The sequence below is a fragment of the Balearica regulorum genome, chromosome 2, assembly GCF_011004875.1.
Source record: "Balearica regulorum gibbericeps isolate bBalReg1 chromosome 2, bBalReg1.pri, whole genome shotgun sequence".
Taxonomy (NCBI): domain Eukaryota; kingdom Metazoa; phylum Chordata; class Aves; order Gruiformes; family Gruidae; genus Balearica; species Balearica regulorum.
In genome coordinates, this window is record NC_046185.1 from 95,291,903 (window position 1) to 95,298,043 (window position 6,141).

General features: G+C 40.8%; 1 protein-coding gene across 1 annotated transcript in view; it reads right to left on the reverse strand.

The window, feature by feature from the left end:
- Positions 1-5,811, reverse strand: part of F13A1 (coagulation factor XIII A chain) — a 75,343-nt gene extending 69,532 nt beyond the window's left edge. Inside the window, exon 1 of the mRNA XM_075744970.1 lies at positions 4,946-5,811. The gene's annotated coding sequence lies outside the window, so the exon portion shown is untranslated. The remainder of the gene's footprint in view (positions 1-4,945) is intronic.
- Positions 5,812-6,141: the final 330 nt, after the last annotated feature.

Here is a 6,141-nt window from a genome sequence, read left to right on the forward strand (position 1 = left end):
TTTATCCTCCGCACAGATCTAGTCTAGGCAGTGATTCATCTCCTCCTACAGCAGACATGTAAATAGGTCAGATGAATCATGGCCTAAAAGTGCCTGTTCCCTGTATTGACTGCAAAGGGAGCTTGGGGTGATGGGTCCTACCATATGTGTCTACACTGCCAGTGTCTATGGTGAGGTGAGATGAATCCTAGCCTAGGCATGGAAAAAGAAAAGGATTTTATTTTGGTTTTGAGGCCTGGCTTTCAAGTGCTAAATTATCCTTTACTTTTATGGAAGATACTGCCGCAAATCATTATCAGTGATACACAGTATACAGTTCAATACACTTTTTTCTCTCAGAATATGTGGCTGCCACTACCAATTATGTAAAATATATTTCTTGCAATAAGTGTCAGAGTACAGTAAAGTACATACAAGCTCATGAGTTCAGACTTGGGAAAATACATGCATCTTTTTGTACTCGTCTGTGAAGGCATTTTACTTCCTCAGACAGAAATATAACACGTAGTAACTGCAACAAAAATAAGAAAACAATCATATTGTCTGTTATGAACATACAATCCAGGTTCCCACTCCTATTCTTATTGACATCCGAATCCAAAGCACTGAGTTGGTTGGGTACTAGGGGCTGCTCTAGTTTTTTACAGAAAGAGTAAGATAGAAGCCAAGCTGGGGCAAAGGGCTCTTTCGTAAGAGAGGATATTCACAGGCTCCAGCTAAGTTTACTGGTTTATGTCTTGCTGGCGTTGAGGCCTTAAAGGATGAAAGAACATCTCTCAAAAATGGGATTGGACAACTCTGCTATGGCCAGCTGGCCCAGAAGCTCACAGAGACACAAAGGCTGTGGATCTTAGCTTTTTATTTCAACCCCAAAATAAAAGGACAGGACATAAAAACAAAGCCATAACTACCCAGAGACTTAAGTAGGAAAAGCCACTTCAGGTAAAACATTTGTCAGAATAAATTTTACCACATGGGCCATATGTTTGGGCCAAAGAAAGAGACTTTTCTAAAGCAATTGCTTCAGTATCACTTTGTCGTCTTAACCCCACACACCCAAAGAAAAGGTCTTGGCCTAGGGATCAACCCTACTTGGTCTATCAGGCAAGGAGACTGAGAAGGGGGACAGTAACTTGAAGAGCAGGGGAAAGCGATGATTTTTATGATCCCCTTTCAGACACTATTGACAGATACCTACTTCCTTCCTTCAACAGCCATTGTATCTAGAGACAGGTAGAGCAAGCAATATATTCAGTCTAATAAGACTTTTTCTATCATTTATGCTATATACTCACACAGCTGCTTGAATTTTTTCCAATGCATCAGTCTCCTTATAGTGAATGCTGATTCCACAATACTGAAACATTTTGCAAGAAAATGACAATTGATTATGGTAAAACAGTAAGAAGTTACCAAAACATGCTTAGCTTTGATTTGGTCATTTATCTTTTAAGTTTGCAGTCAGGCTGCACTCCCCAGGTACTGGGATGTTTATTGCAGGACAGGCCATAGGAGCTCAGGGAAGTGAACCTCAGACTTTCTGCAAAGACCCAGCTTGAGTTTACGTAGCTGCAGCTCAGTCCTGCACCCAGACTGGCTGCTGCAGAGCTGCAGCCCTCAGCTCCAGAAGGGCTCGCTTGTCACATAAAGCATCAGGTGCAAATGAGGGTCATCCATTTCTGCTGGGCCCAAATTACCAGTGGCTCCTGGACAGTGTGGAGTCATCTTGGATACATCCACGCCAGAACCGATAAGCCAAGGGAAACTGAAACCACCTACAAGCACAAGCACAGTGTCTGCGTCAAAGACCTGGTACAAGACATTTGAGATGTCCCAACATAAAGCCATTTGGGCTGAGCAGGGTTTAGTAGGTCTAGTTCCACATCGTGCACAGATTAATATCCTTGTTTTAGCACTAGATTGAACAACAGTGTTCATGGAGCATTGCACCTCAGCCAAGAAGCTCGATCAGACCAGAGCTCTTCCTGCATCCGGGGGGGTGGGTAATACACAGCCCAGGCAATCCCAGCATGCTTAGTTGACAGTTGGTTCTAATTAATTTAGTAACATATGTGGACATGCAATATTTCAATCTTAATGTCACAAAGCGTTTCAACATTACTGACACAAAATGTTTCAAGTACACTCAATTACAAGATCTCTGGAATTAAAGATTTCCTAAATTTCATTTCAGGGTAAAACTTCCTGTTCCAGTTCAGAACAAAATTACATTTTAAAATGCCTGAATGTCTTGTAGAACAGCTTTTCCTCTTAATACAAACACAGATGTAGTGTGTAGGCCCATACACAACAAAACACTTAAGCACATCTTAACTTCAGTCGTTTAAGTAATTCCATCTTTAGGCATATGCCTAAATCCTGTAATGGGCTCAGCTCAACCAAATCAAGGCTGTACAATATCTGTTTGTACAGAAACACTTAAGCTGCCTGTTGATGTTGCATTTCTGCAACATGATGTTGCAGTTTAACAAGTCTCTAGTGCAACTACTTCTTGACTCATTTCAAAGATGGTTGCCAAAGTGGGTTGTTGATCCATCGTTCAGTCCCAAGATTGACCTTATCTTTGTGTAAATGAGCTGAGTAATTGCTCATTTAAGGAAGTGTGCAATGTTTTGAGAAGTAGGTTCAAATGTGGATTGTAAAACATCACAACTGGTTGGTTTGTTAATGGCGGATGTTCTGGAGGGACAAAGGAAATTGAAAGGATGAATCATTATCCAGATGAAGTTCAAAAGCAATTTAAAAGTCATTTCAGAATCACAGATGTGTGCCAAATATACCCATCCAGCACAAGCTATAGGCTTTGATTTTTGTGAAGTCTGCAAGTTCTTTCTTTTGCTATTCCCACTACAATCTTTTGTAGTGTGGCTCGAAAAAGGAGAACATAACAAGAAATTAATGCCTTCTAAATGCTCCACATACCTGTGTCTTTCTATAGTGCTGTGCTGCATCCACAAAATTACTGTCAATGTGCACAGTGGAATACAAATACTTTCCCCTTTCTTCTCATAGTGAGCTCTTGGAGGGAGTAAAAACAAAAAGATCAGCTGAGAGACAGGAGGGCAACCCCAGCACGCACCCACAGCAAGGGCCCTGGCTGCTTGGCTGATGTTAAAACCCTATGTTATGAAGAAAAGGTATGCGCAGTATTTCTCTCACGTGTCCAGAATCTGTGTAAATCCTGTCAAAGCTGGACAAAGCTGGTCATAACCACGGTCAACAGGTGCCCTCTCCATTTGGGTCTTATGCATCCTCTCCCACAACTCCACCTCTGGTTGTGTGCCCCTTACAGATCAATCTTTACAACATTTTCGGCTGTGAGCCTGCAAGAAGGCATGCTAGGACAAAGCTCTGCAGGCAGATACCTTCTCCTTGACTCCTTGATCTCTCTCTGGCCCATCTCTCTCTCAGCTGTAATCTTCACAAACTTTCGCAGCTATCATAGGAATGGTAAGATCTTTCACTCTTTTCCTTTCAAGCCCTTTTCTTTAACAACCTTATACTGCTTTTGATTTCCTTCCAAAATATCAATGGTTTGTTGCTGGGGGAGCATTTACTACTTCACTAATAGATTGGAAACTCATCCAGAAAACAGCAGTGCGAACAAAACTGGAATTGATCTATCTCTTATATTAAACAATCATTTTCTCAGAAAGCCCCTTGGAATTCTTAATCTTCAGACTTGTAAAAAAAAACATAGTTTTTTCAGCTCATACAAAAAGAAGTGGCTCACTGGCTGTGGCTCACATGTCTTGACCCAAGTGCCTTGTTTGCTTGGGATTCTTCCTGAAACTCCGTAGTCCCCGTAACTTACTTGGATAATTCCTTGGAGATGTGCGTGAAAATGGGGTACAAGATGTTAGGCAATAATAAGAAAAGTCGTGGTAATGTTAAGTTGAAGAAGTAGCCAACATAAGAGCATAAACATGCTTCAAAGGTATCCACTGTTATACACAGATGGAAACAGGTTCATTCAAGGTCCTGTCCCTTAAAATGGTCCATGTCACCATCTCGCAGTGACACCACCTCTTCCTTGTAAGTCAGACAGCTAATCAATGAACAGAAACAATCTCATAATATCATAACACCATGAAGAGCAGTGACTAGTTAAGGATAATGAGAAGCAACTAACCTGAATAAATGGCTTTTGAGCAGCCAATAAGCTGAACTTGTTTGCATTACACCACAATAAATTTTAATCGAGAGGATGCATTCATAAAAAGCAAAGTTGATTTGTGGACCTCTGAAGGAAAAAGTTGGGGCAAGTAGGCAAATTGTAACTTTTTCCATTGGTAGGGCCATTGGCCGACTAATACTTCTGTTCCGAACCTGCTGACAGTCACTGTTCAAATGTTGAAACTATAGCTCTCTGACACCACTGTTGCCAACATTTGCTATTGCATTCCATGATAAATATAATTTTTTGTGTTTGTTACTTGAAATACCAATAGCATCTCTTTAAGAAATGTGGTTCAAAATAAGATATGTGATTTGTGGGCATAAAAATCAGCAAATCCTTGGAATGTCTACAGAGGTCATTGTTGCAAGTCATGAATACTACTTTAACGTTGTGCTTATTCTCACAAAAACCACAACCTTTCATGAAAGCAACTGAAATATACACACAGAGCTTCAGGAATAATGCAAATTCTGATCTAAACTCACTGTAGCCATGATATCTTTTAGAATGAACTCCCATCAGAACTCTTTATCTTCTTCACAGCTCTGAAGGCTGAAAACATTACACCTTTTCAAGACTTTAACCATGCCAAAAAAAGAAGTGCTATCTCACTGTAATAATGTTGTTTTAATTATGTACAATACTTAGCACTAGTTTTACACCAGATGAGTCATAGTAGAAGCTTGTACTTTGCTGTTTGACTAAGTCCCACGACACTTAGAACTCCCTGCAATGAATGCTTACCACCTTGTGCTCAGCTCTTCTCCCAGACCACGTCTGCTGGATTCTTTGGGGGAGGCTGGTTTGAAGGGTGCTGCAATGGGATGAGCAGACACTGTGGTTGGAAATAAGGACTCAGAGTCAGTAAGAACATGCCAGAGAAAAGGCTTGAAAGCTGCTCAGGTGCTTTTGCTTCTCCAGTCATGTCCATTTTAATTAATTGGGATCCTAGAAATCATAGAGCTGGGTTTCGTTCCTTTCTTTTTAAAGGCAGTTTGTCTGAGTAGAAAGGTGGTCATTTTTCATCATGTTGTGCTGTTGTAACAATTAAGACAGTGCCAAACAGGCAACTGAAACACTTGCAGTCATTTATGGAACCCTTGTTTACTTGCCTTAACCCATCTAATCTTTTACTAATAAAAATAATCCCATGGAAGCAGATATCTATCATTTTATTGAGAATTTTGCCCACTGGGTTCTCCAATGAGATAGCATGGTCTGCTGGGCACCTCTTCATTTGTGCGGATTTCTTCTCCTTCCTAAGTTTCAGGGCCTGTTGAGCTCAGTGAAATCCCTGGTAAGCACTGGATCTTCCCCCAGGTCCTTCCACGTGCTCATCTCTTGGAGAAAATTGGCCATTCTCAAATCAGCTCTTACCTTGACAATTCAGCTCTCTTCATCTGAAACACGTGAATAATACCACTTTCAAGCCTTCATCAATGACGTTGGAAGCTTCAAAGGAAAAACACTATTAGATAGATCTTTTTAAAGGTATTTATAAAGTTCAAGAGCAGATGGACTTGCAGCAAAGTGTACTGCAGTCTTCATTCACAGTCAGCAGGAGAGGTAGGCTCTAGCCTCAGGTTCTTTGAATCTCTGTCTGGAAGACCACATAGGAAATCTAAAGTTAGACATTCTGAAAAATTGTTCCCATATGCCTCCCCTCCTTCGCCCAACGGATACACAGAGTGCCTAAGTACCTGGCTATCACAGATCACTGGGAGGCAGTTGCTGAAGCCTTTGTCTATGCAAATGACAAATACTCTATTCATTAAACATCCCTGTAATGAATGTCCTGCTATGGCACCTTCCAAGACACTCTTGATTAATTGAAAGAGATAAAATACTTCACGTTGAAATAACAGCTGGTTATGATACTTATCAGTATCAGCTGATAGACTAGAGACATACACTTCACCAGGAAGCTTTCACTCCTACAC